The sequence below is a fragment of the Neophocaena asiaeorientalis genome, unplaced genomic scaffold (genome assembly GCF_003031525.2).
Source record: "Neophocaena asiaeorientalis asiaeorientalis breed wild unplaced genomic scaffold, Neophocaena_asiaeorientalis_V1.1 scaffold336, whole genome shotgun sequence".
Classification (NCBI taxonomy): domain Eukaryota; kingdom Metazoa; phylum Chordata; class Mammalia; order Artiodactyla; family Phocoenidae; genus Neophocaena; species Neophocaena asiaeorientalis.
The window spans coordinates 2,171,653-2,187,669 of record NW_020174788.1 but is presented as its reverse complement, the minus strand read 5'-3'; the positions used below and the strand labels follow the sequence as shown (position 1 = coordinate 2,187,669).

At 40.2% G+C, this 16,017-nt stretch overlaps 1 non-coding gene across 1 annotated transcript; it reads left to right on the top strand.

Annotated features, from left to right (window-relative positions):
• The first annotated feature begins 15,167 nt into the window (after positions 1-15,167).
• Positions 15,168-15,274, top strand: LOC112409845 (U6 spliceosomal RNA). The gene has a single exon (XR_003005240.1). It is a non-coding gene; the product is annotated as a U6 spliceosomal RNA (small nuclear RNA).
• The last annotated feature ends 743 nt before the right edge of the window (positions 15,275-16,017 follow it).

Here is a 16,017-nt window from a genome sequence, read left to right as displayed (position 1 = left end):
ACGAAAGCTAACTGCAGCTGTGAAAACATATATATGTATTGTTAAAGATGAAAAGGAACCACTAATAATTTTAAGTTTCATTGTTAAGGTGATATGAATATGGTTGCTTATTTCTGTTTTCCTAAACTTTAAGTATAGTGACTTTTTAATAGCTAATTTTGTAAAATGGACAAACAGAAATCAGTTTCAAGCTTAGCCAAAGAAATTATTAATTTTCAATTTTCAGTTCATTTCTTCAAGTCTACCAATGGGTCAAATTTGAAAAAAACCTCTGAACACAGAGAACCCTGGGGATTTAAGGTGGTCTCTCCTTCCATTTCACATATTCTCATTTTTTCATGAGATCTTTGAAAATGTTCTTCTGGGCCCTGTGATGGTTACAGAGCTCGACTATGGATCTGACATCAGAGAACAGACCACACATCTAAGCCTTATTTGGGCACCAAGAATGTAGGAACTTGGCTCCCCTGCTGGACTTCAAGTAAGGACCAGGTGAGGAAGGGCCCAACCCTTCCCCTTTTTAAGAGATTTGAAGGGGGAACCCAGAGAAAACTTTTACCACAACTTGAAATTTATAGCTACCTTAAATTGTGAGGGTAATAATTGATACAGTCCAGTCCTGGAGGCTCTTTCTCATCACTGCTCTCTTCATTTACTCTCATCCCTCAAACTCCCCCAAATTCCTCCTGCCTCAACATTCTAGGTTTGTTTGTCAAGTTAGACCTTATATTCTCTGATTTCAAGTGGTTTCATACAGCCTTAATACATCTTGAATCCATCCCTCCCATGATTTCTAGGCTTCATAACCCACCTTCCTTAGCTCCCATGATACTGCAATTCATGATTCCTCCTTCAACATCTGACTTCTCCTCTCTGTAATAGACTCCATCATAGATAACCCACCAAGGTGCTCAGAACCTGATAATTAATCCCCTCCCCAGTACTACAGACAGTTACCACAGGGGTTCTTCTCTACTCTTTAAAAGTGAATTATCTGTTATACACTATAATCTGACCCAACTAGTTTATATTCCTTAATCTTTCCCTCTCTAGCCAAATAGGTATTCTCTAATAAAATTATATTTCTTAATAAGAAAAGAGATAAACTTAGAGTGATGGGTATAGATACAGAGGAAGGTCATTGGTTTGGCTGTCAACTAGACCTGTGTCTGAGCTAGACCGGTGTCTAAGACCAGGTTCCCTCATAAAGAATGCCAGTGAATTCTGATCTCAATAATCTTATCCATTCCCACTCAGTTCTTTTCATTAGATTTCCTTAATATTGTGTGTATAGTTTACTCTTTTCCTTGAAGGAAAAATATTCCTTCTCTTGAGCCTCTTCCTTTTTCTCCTACACCTTGCTATATTTTGCCTGCCAACACAGTCAAATCTCTCCTGTGTCACGTACAGACCCAAATGTGTTCTCTCAACCCTGCCCACCTCAAGAAAATTCACCACCCAAATTCTTGAAAACAGTCTACACTCACTTCTTCAGTTTGCACACTTATAGTCTTCAATCTAATTTTTGTCCCTAGGTCTAATATGATGTTGATCTCTAAAAAGGTCACCACTGACCTCCTAGTAGTCAAATCAGGTTTTCCAGTGGCTATTTCTCCATTTTGACCCCATCCAGTCCTGAGTCCACACTCTTAAGACCATGATGATGGCTACACAGCATCCACTCACCCATCTTATTTCCTTCCAGAACTCCATGTGGCTCAGGCACCCAGCCTGCCCCATGACATCCACATGACTCCAGGAAACAGGAACTGTTACCAATAAATAATGGGTAAATTAAACCAAAGCACCTACGACTCCTCAGTCTTTGTTTTCCATTTTGATGATTTCACAGTATCCCAGACAGATCTCTGACATATGTTTCAAAATTTGCACTACTGATTTCATTCCTCTGACAACTCTATCAAGATTCTGAGTTACAAAAACATTGCCACAGAGAAACAGAAAGGGGTCCATGCCCAAGTCCTTCACCACAATGTTAAGTTTATACCACCAGCCTTTCCTCATACTTTCTCCTTGCCTTTGACTCTTTAGCTCTTGTTTCTCTTTGGACATCAATCTTTCTTTGTCTATACAATGAGTACCGTTGGCATGAAGGCAGTGACCTTTCTTTTAAGCTTTTTTTTTTCCTGCCTCTGCCAAACATGGTCTTCACATGAATTGCCAAATAATCCTTTTAAATTATCCAACTTAACTGTCACAGTAACTTTATAAAATAAGCAGGACACATATTTCATCTTGCAAATGGGGAAACTGAGTCCCAGAAAGACTCAGTGACTATCCCAGTTTACATGCCCAGCAGAGGAAGATCTAGAGTCTCTTCAGTGCATTTATATTTACTGAGCACCAACCATGTGCAAGGGGTTCCAGGCCCAAGTACCACTGCTCCTTCACAATGTGGCACATCAACCTTGTTTCCCGTCTGGCCATTTGTTAGTTATGTGACTGTGACAAGCCTTGAGTCTTGCCTCCTTCCTCTGTAAAATGAAGGTGTCCATTGAATGATCTCCACTAGCCCTCCCGTCTAGTGATCTCACATAGTGCTCTGTATGCTATTTCTCATCAGAGTGGCCAGTTCTGAATGGGACAGGACTAGCCCATCCATTCACTGGCCAAGTAATTAATGAATATGTGCTAAGTGCTGGCCATGCTTCAAGGTGTTTGGGGATTATAATCAACAAGACAGGCATGGCCTCCATCGTCATGGAGTTTATAATCTAGTGGGAAGGGGCAATGCAAAAATATGTAATACAGATAATTTCCAGACACTGGAAATAGTAACAGTAATAGCAGTAACAGAATTAAACTCCTCCCTGAGGAAGGTGATATCTGAGCTGAGATTTCATGAGAAATCAGGCACACAGAGAACTAGGAGAAGGGCACTCCAGCAGAGGAAACAAAGTTCTTAGAAAGGTGCAGCAGGTCATTAATTTCATTACTTAGAAAGACTGAACATTCGACTACTTTGCTCTTCTTCATTTTCTTCTGTGAATTAGACATACAGAACGTAATGACTGTCTTTTACCTGATGGAAGAGTATGAATATTATCTTTCCCTCCAGGACAGAACACTCTTTTTAGGTACTAAGGATGGCTTCTTTAATTGACCATCAAGGACTCTAATGAAAGAAACAAAGGGTACAGGGAGAGCCTTGGAGGCCAACAAGAAGGGAGAGTACAGAGATTCTGTGAGGTTAATAAGAAGTGAACAGAAGTCGGAGATCACTCGTAGCAGACCCCTCACACTACACCATGCCAAGGAGAGGCCAAAATTTCCAAAAACACGTTACGCCATACCAGGGATTGGAGGCTGGACTCCAGGGACCAGAATCCCCCACTCCAGCCAAGATTCCTATGCTTCAACATCCAGTCAAGGTGATGTACTGAGCTTACATTTTAATGCCCACACTCTGATCTAAACACATTTCAAGTGATACCTAAAACAAGATAAACATAGCGTAAAGCAGAAACTGATGGAAATTCAAAGCATGGGAGGCTAAAGCTTTGGAGTTGCTGATGCCCAGGACCAGAAGCAGACAGAGGCTGTCTGTGGGCAATACCCTCACTGCTTAAAACTAAGGAAGGAAGGATGAAAGAAGAGGGGGAAAGCTTGCAGCATAAGAGGTAATGAGAAGCTTCCTGCCTACAGCATAAAGAGAATTAGATACAGCCTCATTACAAGCACCTGGAAGTATCCAAAATTTCCGTGATGTTGCTCTCGGGGAGAAGACTTAGCAAGTAATGTAACACTTAGTTCTAGACTCAGGTCCTAGACAACTCAGATAAAAAAATCATTTCAGTCAAAGAAAACCACCAAAACAGAAATCTGAAGCTGAGTTGGGGGGCGGAGGGGGGGGAATCAAAACATATGAATGAAACCAAGAGTAAATAGGGGGCTTCCCTGGTGGCGCAGTGGTTGAGAGTCTGCCTGCCGATGCAGGGGGCGCGGGTTCGTGCCCCGGTCTGGGAAGATCCCACATGCCATGGAGCGGCTGGGCCCATGAGCCATGGCCGCTGAGCCTGCATGTCCGGAGCCTGTGCTCTGCAACGGGAGAGGCCACAGCAGTGAGAGGCCCGCATACCGTGCAAAAAACAAAAAAACAAAAAAAAACAAAGAGTAAATAGGTAAGCAATAAGCCAACAACTTAAAATGAATTAATATTATAGAATAGTCTGGAAAAGATTTTCATATAAGTAATTATCTTAAAAACATCCTTAAAATGGAAAAACAGATATGAAGCTAAAACGAAAAGACTTCTATGAAAGTATCAGGTAGAACTTTTGGAAATAAAAATTAGTCACCGACTGAAATAAAAAGTTAATGGAAAAGATAAACTCTGGAATGGACACAGTCAAAAACAGAGGCAGCAAATTGGATATTAAAGAATTCAGCTAGAGTGCAGCACGAAGAAGGAGTAATTCTTAAAGTATTAAGAGGCATGGAGATTAGATGCAGAAGTACAAATATACACTTAATTGGAGTGTCAGAAGGATAGAAGATTTGTTGGAGAAGGAATATTAAAGAAGATACACTAAGGATTTTCTAGTAAAAGATTAACAAGAGTTATCAATTTTAACATACACTCAGAGTACTGAGCAAGATAAATAAAAATAAATTTATAGACATTTAAATAAAACTGCAGAAATTATGTATAAAGAGAAAATCTTAAAAGCTATCGGAGAAGGGAAAAAAGTGTTATAACCCACAAGGAGATAACACTGAGATAAACACAATCAGCTTGTGTCATTTAAAGTGCTGGTGGAACATAATTATCAAGATAAAATGGTTTACACAGTTAAACTATCATTAGACATAGAGAAGGAAAAAATGTACACACACACTATGTATGTGTATGTATGCGTGTGTTTGTTTATATACATATAGGATGATGGGAAACCCTCTAGAACAGTGGTCTCCAATTTTTTTGGCATCAGGGACCAGTTTCATGAAGAAAATTTTCACACTGACGGGGTCAGGGGGGATGATTTGGGTGTTAATGCGAGCCATGGGGAGCGATGGGGAGCGATGGGGAATGGCAGATGAAGCTTCGTTCCTTCGCCTGCCTCTCATCTCCTGCTGTGCGGCCCGGTTCCTAACAGGCCGCGGACCAGTACTGGTCCACGGACTGGAGGTTGGGGGCCCCTGCTCTAGAAGACCTTTCTGGAAAAGCTACCAAATGATGAACTCATAGAAGAAAAAAAGTTACCATAGGAGGATAAAAAAAAAAAAGGCAAGAAAGTAGAAAAAAAAGGAGCAAAGAATAGATGATTCAATTACAAAATGGCTAAATAAACATTTTTCTGAACAAGATATAAAAATGAACAGTAAGCACTTGAAAATATGTTCAATATCATTAGCCATTAGAGAAATGTAAACCAAAACCCACAATGAGATACCATTTCACACCTAATAGAATGGCTATAACAGATAGACAATAGCAAGTACTGGTAATGATGTGGAGAAATTGGAACCCTCATATGTTGCTGGTGGGATGGCACCTTGGAAAACACTGTGGCAGTTTCTCAAAATATGTGATATATATTTGTACAAGGGAATATTATTTGGCAATAAAACAGAATGAAATACTGATACATACTACAACGTGGATGAATGATGATAACATCATGCTAACAGAAAGAAGCAAGACACAAAAAGCCAAATATCGTGATTCCATTTATATGAAATGTCCCAAATAGGCAAATCTATAGAAACAGAAGCTAAGTTAGTCAGTGGTTGATAGAGGTTGGGGGAAAGAAGAAAGAAGAGAGACTGCTAATGTATATGGAGCTTCTTTTTGAGGTAATTAAAATATCCTGGAATTAGATGGTGGTGATTGTTGCACAACTGTGAATGTACTAAAAGCTACTAAACTGTACACTTCCAAAGTGTGAATCTTGTGCTTTGTGATTTATCTCTCAATAAAATTATGATTTAAAAAGTTTGAGAGTGGTTGGCTATAGGTAAAATAGTATTTATACAGAAATGTATGATCTTTTTTTTTTTTTTAAACCAATTTTATTTTATTTTATTTATTTATCTTTTGCGGTACGCGGGCCTTTCACTGTTGTGGCCTCTCCCGTTGCGGAGCACAGGCTCCAGACACACAGGCTCAACGGCCATGGCTCACGGGCCCAGCCGCTCCGCGGCATGTGGGATCTTCCCGGAACGGAGCACGAACCTGTGTCCCCTGCATCGGCAGGCGGACTCTCAACCACTGCGCCACCAGGGAAGCCCCAGAAATGTATAATCTTAATGGTGTATAATAGAAAAGAAGAAATCCAGAAATCTAAATATGTAAGCATCTACCTCAAGAAGTTAGAGTAAGAAAAGCAAATCAAACTTCAGACAGACACAAAGATAAAAACAGAAATCAGTAAAGTAGATACAAACATACACAGAAAAAAATCAGAAAAGTTTTTTCTCTGAAAAGATTAATAAATTGATAACCCCTTACAAAATTAATTAAAGAAAAAAGAGAGAAAACACAAATTAACAATATTTAAAGAAAAACGGGTTATTACTACAGAGTCTTCAGACATGAAAAACGTCACCAGAGGATATTATGAATGATTTTATACCAATAAATTTGACTATCTGGATGAAATGGGAAATTCCTCAAAAATGCAATTTACCAAAGTAGACAAAAAGAAATAGAAATTTTGAATAACTAAATATCTTTTAAAGAAATTGAATCCATTATGTGAAAGCTCCCTACCAAGAACTCTCAAGGCCCAGAAGTTTTCACCAGTGAATTCTAAACATCCAAGGAAGAAATAACTCCAATATTTTGCAAAACTTTCTAGAAAATATTAATGATAGGAAAGTAACTTCACTTTTTTTTTTTGAGGCCAGCACAACCTATTATATTTCCAAACTATAACAAGGAATTTACAAGAAAAATAGTTATAGACAAATCCCTTTCAGGATGATAGATGCAAAAATTCTTAGCAAAATATTTCTAATTCTATGCCACCAAAAGCATAAACTTCATCAAAATTAAAAACATTTATGCAAAGGACACTATCAAGAAAGTGGTAAGACAACCCAAAAAACAGGAAGAAATGTTTATAAATCATAAATCTAATAAGGGCTTAGTACCCAGAATATTTAAACAATACCTACAGCTCAAAATCAACAAACCACCAACCTTATTTTAAAATGGGTAAACACTTGAATAGACATTTCTCTAAGAAAGTCATAAAGTTGCCAATAAGCACATAAAAGGATGCTAAACATCACAGTCATTAAGGATATGCAAATCAAAACCACACTGCAATATCACTTCATACCCACTAGAATGACTATGCTCAAAGAAATAGAAAATAACAGGTGTAAGTGAAGTTGTGAAGATACTAGTGCCGTCAGGCGCAGCTCAAGGGAATGTAAAATGGTGCAGCCACTGGGGAAAACAGTTTGGTGGTTCCTCAATACTTTCAACATATACTGACCATACAAATCCTGGGTACATTCCAAAAAGAATTAAAGAATGATTCAAATAAAACTTGTACACAAAAAATTGATAGTTATCATTATTCATGATAGCCAGAAGATGTAAACAACCTAGGCGTCCATTAACTGACAGAGAAACAAAATGTAGTATATGCATACAATGCAATATTACACAGCCATATAAAGTACGGATACATGATACAACATGGACCAACCTTGAAAATGGTATGTAAAGTGAAAGAAGCCAGTCACAAAGAACCACATATGATTCCATTTATATAAAATGTCCAAACAGACAAATCCATATAGCCAGAAAGTAGACTGCTGGTTGCCAGGAGCTAAAGAGAAGGGGGAATGGGATGTGACTGTTTAATGGGTACAGGGTTTCCTTTTGGGGTGATGAAAATGCTCTAGAGCTAGACAATGGTGATGGTTGCACCACATTGTAAATGTATTAAATGCCACTAAATTTTATATTTTTTAATGGTTTAAATGGTGAATTTTCCATTATATGAAGTATACCACAATTTAAAAATGCAAATTGATTCTCGTAATACATGAAGAGGCAAATATCAGGATCAGATGGAGTTAATTCCAGCTACGCAAAAAGGTTTTAACATTTAAAAAGAAATCAGTGTAACTCACCATACTTTCTGGAAAAAAAGAGGAAAAGAGAGAGAGAAAGCATTTTATTATCTGATAGATTCAGAAAACTAATTCAAATGTAACTCTGTGATAAAGTTAATAAGAGAGTTCAGCAAGTTTCCTGGATATACGATTATGAAAAAAAAAAGAATAGGGCTTCCCTGGTGGCGCAGTGGTTGAGAGTCCGCCTGCCGATGCAGGGGACACGGGTTCGTGCCCCGGTCCTGGAGGATCCCACATGCCGCGGAGTGGCTGGGCCCGTGAGCCACGGCCGCTGAGCCTGCGCGTCCAGAGCCTGTGCTCCGCAAGGGGAGAGGCCACAACAGTGAGAGGCCCGCGTACCGCAAAAGAAAAGAGTAATGTTCTATACGTTAGCAAAAGACAATTAGAAAATTTAATAGGATGAATTATCCCATTTAACCTAGTAACAAGATCTGTGAGTTACTTAAATATAAATCTCACCAAAAATATATCAATCCTACCTGAAGAAAATGACCAAATTTTATTATAGAATATAAAAATTTTGAATAAATGGAAAGATATTCCTTGTTAGTACATGGCTAGATTTGCTATCATTAAAAAGTCTATTTTTTCCAAAGTAATCTATTAATTCTCAATGCAATTTTGATAAAAATCCTAGAGTTTCTTATGGAACTTGATAAGGTGATAGAAGATAATGGGCAAAGAATATCTAAAAAATTTTGAGGAATAACAAGTCAGAAGAACTCTCCCTAGCAGAGAGAAAGAGTTACTATGAAGCTATAAGTGATTAAAATAGTGCTTTTTTGAACCAGAGACAGGCAAATAGACCAGAGGAACAGAACAGAGAGCCAGCCCAGAAGCAAACCCATACATAAATGAAAAATTGGAGTATGACAGAAGTGGCATTGCAAACTGCTGGGAAAAGATGGTGTATTCAATAAATGATGTTGGGGAAATTGTTTCCCGTATGGAAAAATAGAATCAAATGGCATTTATACCTCAGAACATTTCCTGAAATATATTTTAAATAGATGAAAATCTAAATGGGAGCAGCAAACCTTAAAACATTTAGCAGAGACTATCAAAATGTGGTTTTCTTTCAACAGGATAGAAGGGATTTCTTAGATACTGGTTACAATAAAAGACTTGCAACTTTGATCTGTTTAAAGATTAAAACTTCTATACAACAAATAATTTCATAAAGTAAAAATACAAGCCACAGACTGCAAAGAGATATTAAAAGGCATTTACTCAACAAAAAACTGGCATGAAGAAAATGTGAACAACTCATAAAATGTAAAAGACAACCCAACAGCATGAAAAAAGGGGGCGAGCAAAGGAAATGCACTGAAGAAGAAACCATAAGGACCAGTACATATAGGACGAGATGCTCTACCACACCAGGAATATAGGAAACGCAAATTCAATCTACAAATACATAGCGTCGCAAATCTGACAGTAACAGGGGTGAACAAGGATGAGCTCTCACACACAGGCAGTAGGAAGTAATGTGACACACTCACCTTGGGAAGCAAGATGGCAGTAAAGATCACAACGCTGTAGAGGCACCTGCCCTTAAACACAGCAAGTCCACTGCTAAGTACTCACCCAAGAGAAAACCGCACACATCAAAATGAGACATGCATGGAGACAGTTGCTAAGCATGGGTCTGTCATAGGAAAACAGAAGAGGAGAAGAATATACCCATCAGTATATGTCAATGGGTACATAAATTGTAGTATTTTTATATAATGAGTCTAGTATGCAGCAGTTAAAATGACAGATCCTTGGTTAAACATCCCAAAACATAACTCTGAGCAAAAAAATAAGGATGATATATACAAGATGACAATAGTGAAATAAAAAATTTAAGTACACTAAAGAACACCATTTTTTAATACCTGCATATGTTTTCAAAAAATATAAAAATATGGATAGCTGGATAGGAAGGATTCTCACCAACTCTAGGATTGTATTTACTTCTGGTCAGGGGCAGGGGTGGGGTGAAAAAATGAGCTCGAACTATATTTGTATGGTTTGGCTTCTTGAAAAAACAAAATACCTAAAGCAAACATAACAAAATATAAGGTCTGGTAAATCTGGATGGGTATTTTTACATAAGCCTCTGACCTTTAGAGAAACGTCTGAAACAAAGTTTCCCTGTGTCAACAATGTCTTGATTTTCAAGTTCCCCTGTTTTTGTCAGCATTAGAGGAACATGGCCTCAGAGTTGGAATTATTAGATTAATATAAATAACACCTTCAAGGTATTCCTTGTAAAACTCTATTATAGACTCTATGCCTACTATACATGCCTATCATGGAAGTAGGAAATAGACGGTAACTCCCAGAGAAGGTGCACCAGATTTAGTCCTAAACGTATTCGTGGCAGCCTATCAGTGAGAAAAGCTAGAAGCCACGTCAAGGTCCAGCATCAGGGAAATAATAAATTATCATGGTTCAACTACACTACAGTATCCTATACGATAATTAAAAACCATGTTTTTTAAGAACATGAATGACATGAAACAGTAAGCGGCTAATCTTACAACTTTATGTGTCAAATTAACTGAAAAACATATGATGCAAAATTAAAGCACAAGCATATTTTGAACCATGTGAACACATTTATAGAAAAAAAAAAAAAGACCTAGAAAGATCCCTCAAGCTCTTAGTGTTTTTTCCTTCTAATTCACTGTTATATACTTTCCCAGACTTTTTCAAATGTGCATTTATTATTTTTACATTTAGAAATAAATCCATTAAAGACACATTAAAATGGAGAAAAGCAATATACCCCTTCCCTAATGTAAAAAGAAATTATAGTTTACCAAAGACACTTTTCTCTATGTCTTAGACATTAACTGGTATTTTCTCTTCTGTTTTGACACATGCCCACGTCTGCTTAAAGTTTTAATCTTGATAAGAAATATGACAGGCTGCTCATTTACCTAGACATTAGGATGTACAGCCTGGGGCATCACTCTCTATTCTGGTAAAAAGAATCATTCTTTAGTCTTATCTTCACAGGAACTCTCACTGAGCTTCCCAGCTAATCTGGCATCCTGGCAGGTGGATACTTCAGTATTAAAAAATTCAGCCCTTGGAAATGTTACAATGTTATTCTTTAAAAGAAGAAAGTGTAAACTGAGGAATCTAATTAGGTAAGAGTTGGGTTGCCTCTTCTCACCTGTCCTCTTAGAAATATACCAAAAAAAAAAAAAAAAAAAAAAAGAGAGAGAGAGAGAGAAAGGAAAGAAGCAAGTGGAAGAAAGGGGGTGGCCTAGGCTTAGGTGCAGACCAGATCAACTATCATAATTCAAATGATGGTTTGAATTCAAAACTCACTGGTTACATCTGCAAGGCAGAGACTGCAGCAAACACTTCATTTAAAATTAGTAAGAGAATGAGGGCATCATAAAGAGATTAAGAAACGGATTTGAAGTCAGTTCAAAGGAGGAAAAGCTGGAACAAGTGCAAGCTGTGGAGATGAGAGAGAAAATATAAATGCCGGAGATCACAAAGAAAACAAGAGGATGTGAGCCACAGAGATGAGAGAGAGAAGAGGAGATTCGATTAAGGGAAAAGAAAGGGATCACAGAAAGGAGGGGTTGTAGGTAGTGGAGAGAAGGGGAGGAAAGGCGAGAGAACAAGGGATCGAGGCAGATAACCCGAGAGAGAGAGATGGAGGGAGAGGTGGGGAGATTGAGAACGTAGAGTGAACTCAAAAACCTCCTGTGCACTCACTGCATACAGAATCAAACATGGAACTCCTTTCTGGCATTCCAAGTACGTGTTGCTTGATCTGTATCCACATTTCCAGCCTCACTTCCCTCTATTCCTACCATCCCACGTGTCTTCTTGAGTTTTGGGGACACTCTGTGACCTTTTCCACCTCTTTGCCCTTGGCGCCTGTTGCCTCCGTCTAGAATGCTCTCCCCCAACTTCCATTCCCACTTGGACATATTAGCCTTGTTCTGGTGTGACAATTCAAACAGATCACCTCCAAGAAGTCTTCTGAGATATCCTAGGGGGAATTAATTCTTTCTCTAAAAACCACCTGATAATATTACTTCATTTTGGTACGCATATGCCTGGTATGCCTCCACTAGTTGGAAGATTTAGAGAATCCTTTTAAGCCCCTTCCACTAAAATTCCAGGTGCTTTACACATAGAAATTGCCCAATAAGTGTTGGTTGTATTCACCTGAACAGCTCAGGAGCTGTTGACATTGTCATATAGTGGCTTCCCCAAAATATCACCCAAACAACCTGATACGGCACAGCAGAATTTCTTCTTACTGTAGGAAGTGAGAACACTACCTTCCAAGAGTCTTCATATCCTCACAAATGAAGAAGGGAAAACTGGGGAAGTTTATGATATTTGAAGTCTACTGAAAAGCATGTCTTTCAATGTGGGAAGCTTGGTTAGGATTGGGTAAGAATCATGATAAAGAAGTTTAGAAATCGAGGACACAGTATAGTGAGAATTTTGAAGAGGGATGTTCAAAGGGTGTTAGGATGTAAACTTGTTGAATGCTTTTCCCTACTCGAGAGTTGATGGATCTTCAGAATGCCCAGTAAAGTTAACTGCAATATTTATTTTCTTAGGCAAGCTTTTTCTGAAAGAGTAAAGTTAAATTGATGAAGAAAGTATAATAGTAGAGTCATGTTAATGTGGATAGATAGTAAGCTGTGTGAGGGGCAGATGGCTTCTTTCTTAGCATCAATGAGAATTTTCCAGGCATCCAGTAACAGCATTTTAAGGATGGATCTCAGAAGAAAAAGAAGTGAAACATGACAAAGCTTCTTTATTGTCCCATCACCCTGTCTTTTCCATTAGTCAATTGCCTCATTCTTTTAAATGAGACAGAAACAACTAGAGCAGCACCCTGTGATTCCAACAAACAGACCGTATTAGGAAATTTAAATCCAGATATTTTTAGAACTTTCAAGATACCCCTAAGGTTCTGAATGTGGGAGAAGAACAAGAGAGAATGGTAAAGAATGGAGACTTTTTGGTTATGCCAGGAATGCTACAAAAGCTTTATTCGCATGTCAAAATTCAGTTCCTAGAGGGCTCTTTTGAAGAGATTCTGAGGCCACCATGTCTAGGCTTAGCAGAAAGAGCAGTATGATTGATTACTGATGTCTGCCAAGGGCCCAGGAAAGGCAGTGGTGGTCTGCATGTTCAGTATTTGCTATTTCTGGGTTATCGAGAAAAGACCAGACTTATTGTTTCACCCCATTCAGGTTTTTTGTTTGGTTTTGCTTTGATATTTGTTTCTCATTCTTCCTGGTAGAGCCACACTAATTCCAAGGGGCCACTGTGTCTTTACTGCCAAAATATTTGGGTGAAGGCTTTGGAGGGTTCCATGAAAATACAAATATTATTTCAAAGTAGTAAGACAGTAAGACGCCATTTTTTTTTTTTTTTTGCAGTACGCAGGCCTCTCACTGTTGTGGCCTCTCCCATTGTGCAGCACAGGCTCCGGACAAGCAGGCTCAGCGGCCATGGCTCATGGGCCCAGCCGCTCCGCGGCATGTGGGATCTTCCCGAACCGGGGCACGAACCCGTGTCCCCTGCATCGGCAGGCGGACTCTCAACCACTGCGCCACCATGGAAGCCCTAAAACGCCATTTTTAAAATATGACTCAGCCAGAATAGATTCAGCTGACCTAAATCTTGAGGGAAATTAGGTAAATCAGAATATTCTGATAGGGTGGTTATTCAAGATTGCGGAGTAAGAGGATATGGAACTCACCTCCTCCCACAAGTACCTCAAAAATACATCGAAAAACGGAATAATTCCCACAGAACACCTACTGAACACTAGCAGAAGACCCCAAACACCTGAAAGGACAAGAAAGATCTCCATGTAACTGGATAGGGTGAAAGGGAAAAAAAAAAAGAGGAAGCTGATGGGACCTGTGCCCTTGGGAGGGAGCTGAAAAAGAGGAAAGGTTCCTGCACCCTGGGAAGCCCCCACACTGGCAGGGAGATCAGCTGGGACAGAAAGGGAGCTTCAGAGGAGAACACAGCAACTGGTTTGTGGTAGGCAGAACAGAGAGAGACTTGCACATTTGATCCATGCCACCACCCCGTGTGCCCCAGCCTGAGACGAACATCTACAGGTACAGGCAGGGACTGGGTGCTGGAACTCAGGGCTTAGAGGACAGACCCAGGGAGAGGACCGCTGTTGGCTGTGCAGAGATAGTCTGAAGACACTAGCGTGTGGTGTGGCCACAACCATGGTGTGTTCGCAGAAGCCCGGACCCGCCAGAGAAGCAAAGTGCCATTGTTAAGTGGCCTGCAAAGGGAGGGGCAGGGTGGCCATCATGGCTTCTTTCTCCATGTGCTGGCCCCTGCTTCCCCAGGCTCTGGGAGAGTGTACCCCAGCCACTGCCTTGTGGCTCCCACGTCCATGGGCTCTCATGCCCCAGCTGCCACCTCAGCAGGTTCCAGGAGCGGCCATCAGCGGGTTGCCCACTCACAGAGGCAGGACCAAAACCACAGCTGAGCCCCAGGGGCTACGAGACAGAATGCAGGGCTGAAATTTCTCCCCACGGCTGCGTGAGCCACAGATTTATACTTCCGCCACTGGCTTTGTAAACTGAGTGCCTGCAGGACATCTGAGTGGACAACAAGTGCTCCTCCGACTGGGATGGGTCTAACATTAGCAGCTGTGGGCTCTGTGGGTGTCTACACACAGAGGCTGGGCCAGGCCAGGGTCTGAGCTGCCTCCATAGCTCCCACAGTGGGACCAGGTTCATGACTGCTGCAGTTCTGGTACCTAACTTCAGTGGACCTGTGCTGGTGTCCTTATGAAAACAACACCTGAGGGACAGGGCTGATTGCCGGCATACCCAAGGTTGAGACAGGGCCAAAGGCAGTGCCACCAACAGTGTACTTTGTGAGCCCACATAACAAGTGACAGGTGACACAACAGAGCACACTCACCAATGAACAGCTCTGGCAGAGGAATACCCAGTGGCTCCTCTCCCAGTGGGAGTGCTCCAATCCCACCTACCTCACACTGCAGCTTAAAAACGCAGTTTAGAAATGGATCTGGTGCGCTCGCTTCAGCAGCACATATACTAAAATTGGAACGATACAGAGAAGATTAGCATGGCCCCTGCGCAAGAATGACATGCAAATTCGTTTAGCATTCCATATTTTTGGCAGCTTTATTTACAATAGCCAGGATATGGAAACAACCTAAGCGTCCATTGACAGAGGAATGGATAAAGAAGATGTGACACATATATACAATGGAATATCAGCCATAAAAAGAAATGAAACTGAGTTATTTGTAGTGAGGTGGATGGACCTAGAGTCTGTCATACAGAGTGAAGTAAGTCAGAAAGAGAAAAACAAATGCTGTATGCTAACACATATATATGGAATCTTAAAGGAAAAAAAAAAAAAAAACCAGTCTGAAGAGCCTAGGGACAGGACAGAAATAAAGATACAGACGTAGAGAATGGACTTGAGGACACAGGGAGGGGGAAGGGTAAGCTGGGACGAAGTGAGAGTGGCATGGGCATATATACACTACCTAATGTAAAATAGATAGCTAGTGGGAAGCAGCCGCATAGCACGGGGAGATCAGCTCGGTGCTTTGTGACCACCTAGAGGGGTGGGATAGGGAGGGTGGGAGGGAGACGCAAGAGGAAGGAGATATGGGGATATATGTATACATATAGCTGATTCACTTTGTTATACAGCAGCAACTAACACAACATTGTAAAGCAATTATACTCCAATACTGTTAAAAAAAAAAAAAAAAGAAATGGATCTGGGGGCTTCTACCCCAACAACTAGGGAACAGACCCAGCCCCTAACAGGGCAGTGACAACCACAGAGCAAAAAGGAGCCCCTGCTCACTTGTCACTCAATATTCAGTGCAGGCTCTGGTCACCA